General features: G+C 44.6%; 1 long non-coding RNA gene across 1 annotated transcript; it reads left to right on the top strand.

Moving 5' to 3' along the window:
- The first annotated feature begins 3,513 nt into the window (after positions 1–3,513).
- On the top strand, positions 3,514–13,300 carry LOC142663339 (uncharacterized). Its single transcript, XR_012851083.1, has 3 exons — positions 3,514–4,705; positions 4,778–4,888; positions 13,104–13,300. It is a non-coding gene; the product is annotated as an uncharacterized LOC142663339 (long non-coding RNA).
- The last annotated feature ends 296 nt before the right edge of the window (positions 13,301–13,596 follow it).

Raw genomic sequence — 13,596 nt, 5'->3', positions numbered from 1 at the left:
TTAATGTCTATATTCATGTGTTTACAAGGTGTACTTTGTGTATAATGTGCATACTCGTGTATAATGTGCCTACTTAGTGTATAATGTGCATACTCGTGTGTACTTTGTGTACTATGCATACTTTGTGTATAATGTGCCTACTTTGTGCATAATGTGTGTACTTTGTGTACTGTGCGTACTTTGTGCATAATGTGCGTACTTTGTACTGTGCGTACTTTGTGCGTACTTTGTGCATAATGTGCGTACTTTGTGCATAATGTGCGTACTTTGTGCATAATGTGGTACTTTGTGTACTGTGCATACTTTGTGCATAATGTGCCTACTTTGTGCATAATGTGCCTACTTTGTGCATAATGTGCGTACTTTGTGCATAATGTGCCTACTTTGTGCATAATGTGCGTACTTTGTGTACTTTGTGCATAATGTGGGTACTTTGTGCATAATGTGCGTACTTTGTGTACTTTGTGCATAATGTGCGTACTTTGTGTACTTTGTGCATAATGTGCGTACTTTGTGCATAATGTGCGTACTTTGTGCATAATGTGCGTACTTTGTGTACTTTGTGCATAATGTGCGTACTTTGTGCATAATGTGCGTACTTTGTGTACTTTGTGCATAATGTGCGTACTTTGTGTACTTTGTGCATAATGTGCGTACTTTGTGCATAATGTGCATACTTTGTGTACTTTGTGCATAATGTGCGTACTTTGTGCATAATGTCCTTACTTTGTGCATAATGTGCGTACTTTGTGTACTTTGTGCATAATGTGCGTACTTTGTGCATAATGTCCTTACTTTGTGCATAATTTGCGTACTTTGTGCATAATGTGGTACTTTGTGTACTGTGCGTACTTTGTGCATAATGTGCCTACTTTGTGTACTTTGTGCATAATGTGGTACTTTGTGTACTTTGTGCATAATGTGCGTACTTTGTGCATAATGTGCCTACTTTGTGTACTTTGTGCATAATGTGCGTACTTTGTGCATAATGTGCATAATGTGCGTACTTTGTGCATAATGTGCGTACTTTGTGCATAATGTGCGTACTTTGTGCATAATGTGCGTACTTTGTGCATAATTTGCGTACTTTGTGCATAATGTGGTACTTTGTGTACTGTGCGTACTTTGTGCATAATGTGCCTACTTTGTGTACTTTGTGCATAATGTGGTACTTTGTGTACTTTGTGCATAATGTGCGTACTTTGTGCATAATTTGCGTACTTTGTGCATAATGTGGTACTTTGTGTACTGTGCGTACTTTGTGCATAATGTGCCTACTTTGTGTACTTTGTGCATAATGTGGTACTTTGTGTACTTTGTGCGTAATGTGCGTACTTTGTGCATAATTTGCGTACTTTGTGCATAATGTGGTACTTTGTGCATAATTTGCGTACTTTGTGCATAATATGGTACTTTGTGTACTGTGCGTACTTTGTGCATAATGTGCCTACTTTGTGTACTTTGTGCATAATGTGGTACTTTGTGTACTGTGCGTACTTTGTGCATAATGTGCATAATGTGCGTACTTTGTGCATAATGTGCCTACTTTGTGTACTGTGTGTACTTTGTGCATAATGTGCGTACTTTGTGCATAATGTGCGTACTTTGTGCATAATGTGCCTACTTTGTGTACTAGTGTTTAGGTAGTGTTAGCAATAGTTACGGCGCGGCAGGGTGGTGGTGGAGAAGGGGGGCCCAAGTTTGGGTAACAGCCCAGGGCCCATGGTCTTCTTAATCCGCCACTGCCCCCATACCAAGGACAACCACCTTTCTACCAGAACAGTGACAGCCAAAGTGCTCCCATAACATTGACTGTTGCTGTTATGTGGGCACTGTGACTGTTACTGTTATGGGAGCACTATGGCTGTCACTGTTCTGGGGGAGAGTTGGTTGTCCCTGTTATGGAGGACTTTGACTGTTGCTGTTATGTGGGCACTGTAACTGTCAAAGTCCTCCATAACAGGGACAACCGACTCTCCCCCAGGAAAGTGACAGTCACAGTGCCCACATAACAGCAACAGTCAAAGTCCCCCATAACAGTTGATTAACAGCTGATAGCCACTGTTACATTGTTTGAATATATCAATTGCATCATCATCAGTTTTTTTTGTCTCAAGTGATTACAACTGATGCAAAAACCGATTCAAAAATGTATCAGTTGCATCAGAATTTTTCACAATTTTTACTACAAAACCATCAGTTGTCGTTAGTTGTCATCCGTTTTTAACATCAGTTTTTACCACAATGGTCCACCAAAAAGGTTGTCTAGGGTCTGAAAATGCCACACCCCCTCTGTATATAATGCCACACCCCCCTGTAGATAACGCCACACAGCGCCCACTGTAGATTGTGCCACACAGCGCCCCCCTGTAGATATCACCGGATACATATAGCGCTACCCCCCTTCTCCTGTAGATAGCGCCACTCAAGCTCCCTCTAGCATATATGGACAGTGGCGTCAGGGGTTACTCCCTAAACTGAATCCCCGGCCGCAGCATTACCAATGCTGTGGCCGGGGATTGCCTCAAGAAGGACCCCCTGACGCCACTGTCCATATATGGACAGTGACGTCAGTGTCTACTCCTTGAGTGGAATCCGCTTGCCAACTCTGGCCAGGGATTCCGCTCCAGGAGGAGATCCCTGACGTCAATGTCCATATATGGACAGTGGCGTCAGGGGGTCCTTCTTGAAGGAAACAACCCGGCCACAGCATTGGTAATAAAGTTGACTTGTTTACAGAACGCTGAGTTGGCTCCATTTTTGGTCAGGGATCTTCAAGTGTAATACTGGAAGGTTCCCATGGCTAAAGAGAGTTCAGTGCTCCAGAATTAAAGGGGTTGTCCGGGCAGGGGGCGGTTTTTCATACTGATGACCTTTCCACAGGATAGGTCATCGGTATATCATTGATGGGGGTCCGTTCCGGAAGCAGATGGCTCACAGTTTAGCGGCCGTGAATGTGACTAGAGCTGCAGTTCTGCAGCACGGCCGCTATACAGTGTATGAAGCACTGCATGCCCAGCATAACATCCGGTGCCCGAACAGCTGATCGGTGTGGGGTCCGGGTGTCATATTTCACCACTTATTACATTACCGGGTACATATCACAATGTAATGACCATTACTCACCGTCTGCTGGAAGTTGACATGGCCATAACCAAGAGACCATCTTTTGATCATGTTCCTGCAGATACGTATAGACAGTTCAGGCCCATCTGGACTAAACTTCTGATAGATAGAGGAAGGCCATAGGATATTGGCTGTTACTGTGCGGATCTCCACTGAAGAAGTAACGGAATATTCTCATCACACAAAGTCTGTCGTTGGGTTATGCCATCATTTTGCGATCGGTAGAAGTTTTACTGCCATATGAACCCTCGCTCTCGATCATTGCCCTCTTGCGGCTTTAACAGTCTCTACTCTTCTGGGAAGGCTTGCCACAAGATTTTGGAGTGTGACCTCACAGATGCTTTTTTTGGCTGAATGGGCACAAATTCCCACAGACAAGCGCTGATATTGGATGAGTAGGTTTTGCTCGCAACCCGTGTTATAATTCATCCCAAAGGTGTTGGATGGTCCTTTGTGCAGGCCACTCGAGTCACTACACAACAAACTCATCAAACCATGTCTTTATGGACCTTGCTTACAGGGGCGCAGTCATGCGGGGACAGGAAAGGTCCTTCCCCAGTAGACACTATGTATTACTGTAGGTAACGTTCAGAGGCCCAGATTCACCCATCAGACTACCAGATAACAAGACGTCATCACTCTAGAGAACGACGTGCTTTACACCTCTCCAGCTGACTCCTGGCATTGTGCAGGGGGATCTAAGGAAATCCATTTCATGAAGCTCCTGACACACAGTTCTTGTTCTGCGCCACGTTTAAAGCCACTGAGCTCTTCAGTACGACCCATACTACTAGCAATGTTTCTCTGGAGAGTGCATGGCTGTGGGCTTGATTTATGCACCTGTTTGCAATGCGTGAAGCTGAAACAGCTCAATGCGTGAAGCTCAATAATTAGGGGGGGTGTTCACGTACTTTTATCCATATAGTATTGTCTCTCACCTCCCACATGCTGTATTTTCTCCTTACTGCCAAGAGACACAGAACTAAAAATTAAAGAAGAGCTCCAGTGGAAGCACAACTTTCCATGTCTGCACCCTCACCTGACTGTATATATCACTCTACACTTCTTTTATGTATACTGTACTTACTTTTTGAACGCCTACCTTGTCCGTGCTTTAAAAGAAGCCTCCGTCTTGATTCTTAGATTTCCCCAGCTTTCTCTTCCTCTCTGCTTTGCTATCAATCACATGAACAGCTAAAGACCATATAATTTCTTTATGCTGGGGGACACTGTGATTATTATTCTCTCTATATTCTTCTAAATAAGCTGAGAAACCATCAGTATACAGACTGGGAGGCTGCACTATATTCTTCTACACCTGTGTGACAGGAACCTGTCTAAGTATCAGTGGCAGTTGATGATAGAAGTTTCTGTTTCCCCCTGTGTATAACTAGTGCGGTACAGGAACTGCTGAAGCCTGTAATGGGTGACACATAGATCTCCAGAGACCCAAGTAGAGAAAGTAGTCACCGAGCCGGATTCACACTGCTGCTAAGCAACCATCCCGGTCTGATATATAGAGATAAATAACAGGGGAAAGACTGACACATGGAATACCAGAATGCAGCACATGGGAGAGGTTAGGTTTGCCCGGGGTGTCCCTTTAACATTTCATAATTATATCATCTAGTTATCATCTCTTTATTTGTAGATCTCATTCGGAACCATCTACACGTCATTGTTCTTTGTGATGGATAAGGGACACATAACGGAGAAGATACTGAACGTCACCCTGGAGATAATCTACCTTCTTACCGGAGAGGTCAAATAATCCGGGACTCATGTATATGTCCTTTCTCTTATCTTTTTATCCTACGGACAATATTATAGAAAACGCAAAAGATCACGTCATCATAATTGATTTGTAAATATAAATGCTGTAACAAATCTTCTCTGGTGCATAGATATTTATTTTAATACAATGATAGCGCCCCCTAGCATTTTGACTGCCCCCCTAATGCTGCTTCCACCTTCCTAAACAGTCCGCGGTGGACACGCATTACAAAAGTTATGATTTTTGGAATGGTGGGAGGTAAAAACGAAAATAGGCTGTTCATTAAGGGGTTAATGACCTATCATTCACCTGTTCTATACCTAGACTGAGTTACCTGGTGGTGGTTGCATTCAGTTATCCTTTGGATGCATTACTATGGACTGATCTGTGGGCTACAACATAAGGTGTCTTAGCCTGGGGACTGTGTTGCTCCCTCTGCAGGCGGGGTGTTGCGGTGGCACTGGTTGCCATGTGGTGCGCCACCTAATAGATTAGGGACCCACTTAAAAGATGTCGCCATGAGGAGGCAGGTGGGCTTATACGATCAAAATGTTTACTAAGAACTTCCTGTTCATTTTGATTCTCTTGTATGTTCCATCTCGATATCCAGGATTGTCCAGTAGTGAAGAAGACTTCTGGTGACTCTCTATCCCCCAACAGATGTCCCTACATGTCTGGAGGATGGACCAGTACCATCACGGAGCCTTCACTGATACCTAAGAGAAATGAGAGCTACGTAATGGGAAGAGCAGAGTTCACAGCAGCACAGAATCTGCACGCTCCTCTCCTGAAATACTCTGTGCTGCTGTGAACTCTGCTCTTACCATTACGTAGCTCAGTCTGTTACCTCCCCTCCACTCCTGTCCTCAATAACACCTTCACATGATTGGCAAGTCACCACCCCGCACAAGATCCACACGCTCATCTCCTGAAATACTCTGTGCTGCTGTGAACTCTGCTCTTACCATTACGTGGTGACTTGCCAATCATGTGAAGGTGTTATTGAGGACAGGAGTGGAGGAGAGGTAACAGACTGAGAGCTACGTAATGGTAAGAACAGAGTTCTCAGCAGCACAGAATCTGCACGCTCCTCTCCTGAAATACTTTGTGCTGCCTTAAACTCTGTGGACAGGTCAGGATCCTGTTTCTTTCAAATGTTGCACTGTAGCGCAGCCTTATATAGTGGATCGAGCGGGTTCCCCAGCAGCATTTAAAAGAAACAGGATCCTGACCTGTCCACAGAGATTAAGGCAGCACAGAGTATTTCAGGAGATGAGCTTGGCCGGCCACGGGCAGCCGGTCGTTTTTCCGAGCCGTGCTCCCATTATAAAGTATAGGAGCACGGCCCGTAAAATAAAAAAATGGAACATGTTCTATCTTTTTAACGGCACGGGCACCTTCCCGTGAGAAAACGGGAAGGTACCCGTGGCTAACAGAAGTCTATGGGCCCGCTATTTCGGGTCGTAATTACGACCCGTAATAACGGGTGTTTTTACGGTCGTGTGCATGAGGCCCCGTAATGACGGGTGACTACGTGTGTGCACCCGTCATTACGGCAGCGTTGCTAAGCGACGTCAGTAAATAGTCACTGTCCAGGGTGCTGAAAGAGTTAACTGATCGGCAGTAACTGTTTCAGCGCCCTGGACAGTGACTACCGATCACAATATAGAGTAACCTGTCAAAAAAAAAAGACGTTCATACTTACTGAGAACTTTCTGCTTCCTGCAGTCCGGTCTCCTGGCCGTTGCCTTGGTGACGCGTCCCTCTCGACATCCGGCCCGACATTCCTGGGTGACATTACAGGCCATGTGACCGTTGCAGCCAATCACAGGCTGCAGAGGCCTCTGTAGCCAATCACAGGCTGCCGCGTCAGAAAAGAAGGTCGGACTGGAGGAAGAAGAGGGACTCGTCACCAAGACAACGACCGGGTACGTATGAAATGTTTTTTATTTTATTTTTAATCAGCAGCCTCTTTTCTCTATCAGTGATTGATAGAGACAAGTGGCTGCCGATTTGTATAATATTTTTGACCGGGTTCGGTCAAAACGGGTTCGGCCGAACCCGGTGAAGTTCGGATTCGCTGTCCCGGTTCGCTCATCTCTACCTGTCAATATTGTTTCGGACAGAGGGGTACAATTTGTTTCATTGTTTTGGAGAGCTTTCTGTAAGAAGTTGGAGATTGATCTGTCCTTCTCCTCGGCCTTCCATCCTGAAACTAATGGCCAAACTGAGAGGACTAATCAGTCTCTAGAACAATATTTAAGGTGTTTTATCTCTGACTGTCAATATGATTGGGTCTCATTCATTCCCCTCGCCAAATTTTCCCTTAATAACCGGGTCAGTAACTCGTCAGGGGACTCCCCCATTTTCTGTAATTTTGGGTTTAATCCACGGTTCTCCTCCGTTTCACCTGGTGGTTCCAACAATCCCGAGGTAGAGGTCGTTCATCGGGAACTGTGCACAGTCTGGGCCCAGGTTCAGAAGAACCTAGAGGCGTCCCAGAGCGTACAAAAGACTCAGGCAGATAGAAGACGTTCTGCTAACCCTTTGTTTGTGGTCGGGGATCTGGTGTGGCTGTCTTCAAAAAATGTGCGCCTTAAAGTTCTGTCTAAAAAATTTTCTCCCCGGTATATAGGGCCGTACAAGGTCATTGAGGTCCTTAACCCTGTCTCCTTCCGGCTGGAGTTACCCCCGTCTTTTCGAATACACAACGTGTTTTATGCCTCCCTCCTGAAACGCTGCTCCCCGTCCTTGGTTACCTCGAGGAAACCTCCGGTCCCTGTTCTCACCCCTGAAGGGGTAGAATTCGAGGTGGCCAAGATTGTGGATAGCAGGTTGGTCCAAGGCTCCCTCCAGTACCTGGTCTATTGGATAGGATACAGGCCTGAGGAGAGGACTTGGGTACCCGCCCGGGATGTTCACGCTGGTGTATTGCTCAGGAGGCTCCATCTTCGGTTCCCCAATAAGCCAGGTCCACCTAGGAAGGGTCCAGTGGCACCTCATAAAAGGGGGGGTACTGTAAAGGATCTGCCAGACACCGCTTCTGTGTCGACGCCCGTGGTTATCAGTCTGCACCTGCTCCTAGGTCTGATAGAGTGACTCGATCTGCTACCACTCAGGCTGGTAGGCTGAGGAGTGGGAGAACCTATCACAGCCTGGCCAGACAGTTCTAGCTCCCGCCCTCGGTCTATGTATACCTTCATTTCCTGCTTGTCTTTGCCTGTGATTCTCTCTGGTTTCCTGGCTCTACTGTTCCTGCTATAACTATTCACCTCTGCTTCATATGACCCTGGCTTGACTGACCATTCTCCTGCTCTGCGTTTGGTACCTCGTACACTCCTGGTTTGACTCGTCTCGTTCACTACTCTTGTTGCTCACGGTGTTGCCGTGGGCAACTGCCCCATTTCCCTTAGCTTCAGTGTACCCTTGTCTGTTTGTCTGTCGTGCACATATTGAGCGTAGGGACCGTCGCCCAGTTGTACCCCGCCGCCTAGGACGGACCGTGCAAGTAGTCAGGGACTGAGTGGCGGGTAGATTAGGGCTCACCTGTCTTCTCCCTACCCCGACATTACAATAGGATTGTATAGAAAAAAACCTAGTTTGTTATTAGTACCATTTTGGGTACTTTTTGATCACTTTTTATTAAATTTTTTTAAGGATTTAAGGTACCCAAAAACCAGCAATTCTGGTGGGTTTTTTTTCTCGTTCTTTTTTAAATATGGCATTTACCCTGCAGGTTAAATAACGTTATATTAGATCAGACTTATACGGACAAGTCCATCAATTATGTTGATTTTATTTTTTTTATATCACTTTAGAGGATGAGGGTCTTTTTTTTTTTTGGTGTATTACTAAAAACTTTAAGGGTATGTTCCCACACACCGGATACGCTGCAGATTTTCTGAAACAGAAAATCTGCAGCAGAATCTCAATAAAAACGCTGGTCAATGTGTGACAGAAATCCCCACCAAATAACGTGTTTCTTCGGCTCATTTTGCTGCGGTAATGCTGTGTTTTACCTGCGGATTTCGTTTTAAACATTGGTTATAGCAAAGTATATGTGCACCTGCGTGTTTCCGCTGCGCAAACGCTGTAAAAACCGCAACAACATAAATCTGTTGCAGAATTTCTGCTCCCTATTGAAGTCTATGGGCCAAACACGCAGGATCTCTGCACAACACGCAGCATGAGAAACGCACCGCAGAACACTTTTGCGTGACTTTTCTGCGGTTTTGTTTTCCGCAGCGCGGGCATGTGATTCTCTTATTCACTTTGCTGCTACTGTAAATGCTGTGGAATATCCGCACAGAGTTCAGTTGTGGAAATTCCGCAGCATTTACGCTACGCGAGAACCCGGCCTTACTCCCTTTTTTTTTTGTAAACATTTTTTCCATCCCCCTAAGGACTTCCGTATTGCTGTGTATTGTGCTATTTACAGCCTCCTATTTAAGGGCTTAATAGGAGCACAAAGATGGCAGACCTGGGGTCCTTTTTATTAGGCCCCCAGACTGCCATGACAACCATCAACACCACGTAAGTGAGCCCGCTCCATGCTCCTCTCCTCGCGCCATAAGGTACAGTTACGTCCTGGTGCTACAAGAGGCTTAAAGCACCGGCCTCACCTACAGCAACTTCTGTATAATATACGAGCCCGTACACCAAATGCTCGGCTTTCCGAGAAAAGCCGATCAGAAACGAAGCGGCTGAGCGCTCACCTGAGCACTTCTCCTGCTTCGTTTTAGCGATCTGTGGGGGTCTCCGTGCTCGGACACCCAGTCATCAAAACTTCAGACATCTCACTATGACAAGCCAGAAGTTTTTTTGAAAGTTCAATTACCATTTTACCTGCAGAAATTTGCCTTTTTTTAAAAATAAAAATAAAAAAACCCTGTGTTTTTGACCACCTAGCCCGTGTTTATTTTTTTACAGTTTATATAATCAAATGATATTGTGATCATTGTTACCAAAGTTTCCACACACCGTGACATTCCCAACCAGCTCTGCATTGTTAGACATTACCAGATTTTAACTGAGCATCACATTTTGTTCGGTTCTCCACAATTTGCCACAAACATGTTATTCCCTATTCTCCCATTATCACTGCAGTGCCAGCCTGGGCAGCCCACTCTATCTGTTTCTATATCTGACCATCCGTCTCCTTAGTGGGGGGGGGGGGGTCTACATTACACCCAAAAATAATCATTTCTGTGTTCCTTTGTAATTCCACCCACAAGGTTTCCACCTCCTGACAATCTTCCTCCAGTATTGCTTCTTTTACACTTCCCTTCGTATGACGTTTAACATGCAGACATTCTCCCCCACCTTTCCTATTTGTCCTGTCTTTCCGAACGAGTGTAAAACACTGAAGATTGACAGCCCGATTGTGTGAAGGGCCCGGCTATGTTTCTGCGAAGCCATCTATATCGATAAGTTCCTCCAGTGCCAAGGCCTCAAGCGCCCCCATTTGCTTCCTAGACTTCTGGCATTTGTGAACATACACTATAGGTTGCCGTCCAATTTTTCATGTTCAGTTTCAGGAATGTGATTGACATTTTTAGGCACATGTGTCTTCAATGTTGGTTTGTAACGCACGGATCTCATTATCCTGTGACCTAATACTTCACCCACCAATATAGTCTGACGCCTCTTGATGGCTGAATCCCCTAGAACCACTTCTTATCTTGCCCTAACTTCATTACCATCCCCCCGGCTACCAGCTGGGCTGTCCTCCTGGCTGTCGGGGAGAGCAGTATCCAGTATACAGTAGCTGCTCAGCAGTGCGACTCCATTACTGTCTACAGTAAACCAACACCCCAAGTAGCTGCCGAGAAGTTAAGGTCTGTTCTCATCTGCGTCTATGGCAGTTTCCGTCAGATTTGACGGGAAAAACAATGCTGTATATTGCACCACGCTCTGGCCCGATTCACCACATTGTAAGATAATGTCCTGGCTTTCAGTGGCGTGTATGTGGCTTGTGTTCTATGTGTGCAGTCCTGGCCAAAAGTTTTGAAACAAATTTTGGTTTTCACAGTTTGCTTCTTCAGTTTTCATAGTGCTATTTGCATTAACTCTAGATTGATATGAAGAGTGATCAGATGAATTGCAATTAATAGTATAGTCATTCCTTGCCATGAAAATTATCTTAATCACAAAAAAAACATTTCCACCTCATTTCAGCCCTGCCATAAAATGACCTCCTACCATCATTTCACGTTCGCTCAGGAGAAAGTGTTAATGAGGACAAGGCAGCTGATAGAATTATAAGAGTGGACTGGTTGCTTTAAAATGGAAAGGTGCTTGAAATCAGTCTTCTTCTGTTAGCCATGGTTACCTCCATGGAAACGCGTACAGTCATCATTGCTTTGCATCAAAAGGGCTTTACAGGTAAGGACATTGCTGCGTGTAAGATTGCCCCTAAATCAACCATTTATCGGATCAAGAAGAACTTCAAGGAGAGAGGTTCGATTGCTGTGAAGAAGGCTTAAGGGCACTCAAGAAAGTCCAGCAAGTGCCAGGACCGTCTCCTAAAGAGGATTCAGCTATGGGATCAGTTTTAACAACAGTGCAGAGCTTGCTCATGAATGGCGGCAGGCAGGCGTCAGTGCATCTGCACGCACAGGCAGGTGAAGGATTTTGGAGATTGGCCTGGTGTCAAGAAGGGCAGCAAAGAAGCCACTTATATGGGAAGTTGTCCGTGGTCAATAGAAGTGAATAGGTCTGTAATTGCGGACCGTAATTACTGTCCGCAAGTACGGATGATTTTTACGGTTGTGTGCATGGGGCCTAAACGATCGATAAACACTAAAGCAGCAAACTTTGGGAAAACCAAAATTTGTGTCAGTCTCGAAACTGTGTCATTTATAGTGACCCGGCTCCAACAAGTGTTACAGGAAGTTGGTGTAGAAGTTTTCCATTAATGAATTACTCGGCTTCTCTAGATGTTACTGACACCATTTTCTTGGATAATATTTGTGAAATATCTTTAGTAAGAATAGGAAATATAAACGACTGTACAGTGTGTGAAGAAGAACAATTAATAAGTGATGGGGGAGGGGAACTATAGGCACTTTATATGAGCTTTACTGCTTGGAGTTGTGCCTAAAATTATTATCTTGCCTCCAGTTTTTTGGCTTTCTTTCCATGTCAAAATAATAAAAATGTTCTTGTTTGATAATCGCTGCGTCAAAATTGTCTTTAAAAAGAAAAATAATATCACATCTTTGTAATTTAATGGTCTCATTTATTTTTCTACTTGATTTATATTGACTCCTGCACCCTATAAAGAAGCAGTTAAGTGCTGAGTTCAGGAACACTACAGTGCCAGCCCATGCACCTGGGTTTGAAGCTTGCTGCGTGCCGCTGGTGTTGTAGATGGCATTCTCCTTACTTATACAAGTTTCCTGGGGATAGAACCTGCATGTTCCTGACTCTTCTGTTAGCAGAGAACTTTACCAGTGCGCTACCTCTACTGTCGAGAGCCAGCTGCAAATTATTCCAAAGATGACATGTTCTTATTCCTGCTGGAAGTAATGTTTACATTTGGTCTTATGAGGACAATAAGAAAGTCCAATTATCAACCTGAGCTGGTGGCATGGTGCATGATCAGTGTCTAGCCAGTGAGTGTCTTCTGTGTGGTCTCTGGTTCAAATCCTGATGTGTGGTCTTGTCCAAAAGATACCTTGCTGGGTGGTGTTTATAGTGGTGTGGAGGCAGCACAGTGAGTATGTTGCTGCATAAGAAAGTCACTTACATGAATAATGTTACTTATACAGCTGTATTTATATAGAAGATTATAACAATATACAAATCACTCAAACAGGTATTATAATCCATCACTCCATGGGTGGCACTTTGCCCAAGGAGGCCAATGTGGGGATTAGAACCCACGTTGACACAAGCGATCCCTGCACTTAACTCAGATCACGCAAGCTGCGCTGCAGCTTCTCAACAACACGTTTATTCACTTCTTAAAAAACAGGGGTAATCGGACTTTCAACATTAGAAACTTTAGATCACATAGGGTGCATGATAGCATGGTGGCTTTGGGATTAAGTGCCTAGACCAGTTATGGAGTTAGCCCATGTGCCTGGGTTCATATCTTGTTGCATGCAGCTTGTGTGGTAGGTGGCATTCTCCTGACTTATACACGCTTGCTGCCTGTGCTTAACGGTGACAATGTTTTTCCAACAATTTTGTCAAGAAGCTTACGCTCAACAGGCAAAGAATTTCTCCTTTAAAAGAATCCCTCGCCTTGTGAACCTAAACTGGTGAAAAGCTGGAGACACAAGAAGGAGATCCTGGGGATAGAACCCATATGTGCCTGATTCTTCTAATTTATCAGCAGAGAACTTTACCAGCATGCTACATCTGCTATCAGGAGCTGTCTGCAAATTCTTCCAAAGATGACATGTTCTTATTTCTGCTCGAAGTAAAAAATGTACATTTGGTTTTATGGGAGACAATGAAAAAGCCCAGAGATCAACCTGAGCTAGTGGTGGTATGGTGTTTAAGCAGTGTCTAAGCAGAGATTGTCTTCTGTGCAGGCCCTGGTTCAATTTCTGATGTGTGGCCTAATCCAAAAAATATACTTTGCTGGGTGGTGTTTATAGTGGTGTGGAGGCAGTGCAATAAATATGTTGCTGCATAAGAAAGTTACTTATATGACGAAAGTTACTTGTGCAGCTGTTTCTTTTTCT

This window comes from Rhinoderma darwinii, chromosome 11 (genome assembly GCF_050947455.1).
Source record: "Rhinoderma darwinii isolate aRhiDar2 chromosome 11, aRhiDar2.hap1, whole genome shotgun sequence".
NCBI classification, from domain to species: Eukaryota; Metazoa; Chordata; class Amphibia; order Anura; family Rhinodermatidae; genus Rhinoderma; species Rhinoderma darwinii.
The sequence above is the reverse complement of the archived record's forward strand: the minus strand, read 5'-3'. Positions and strand labels throughout refer to the sequence as shown.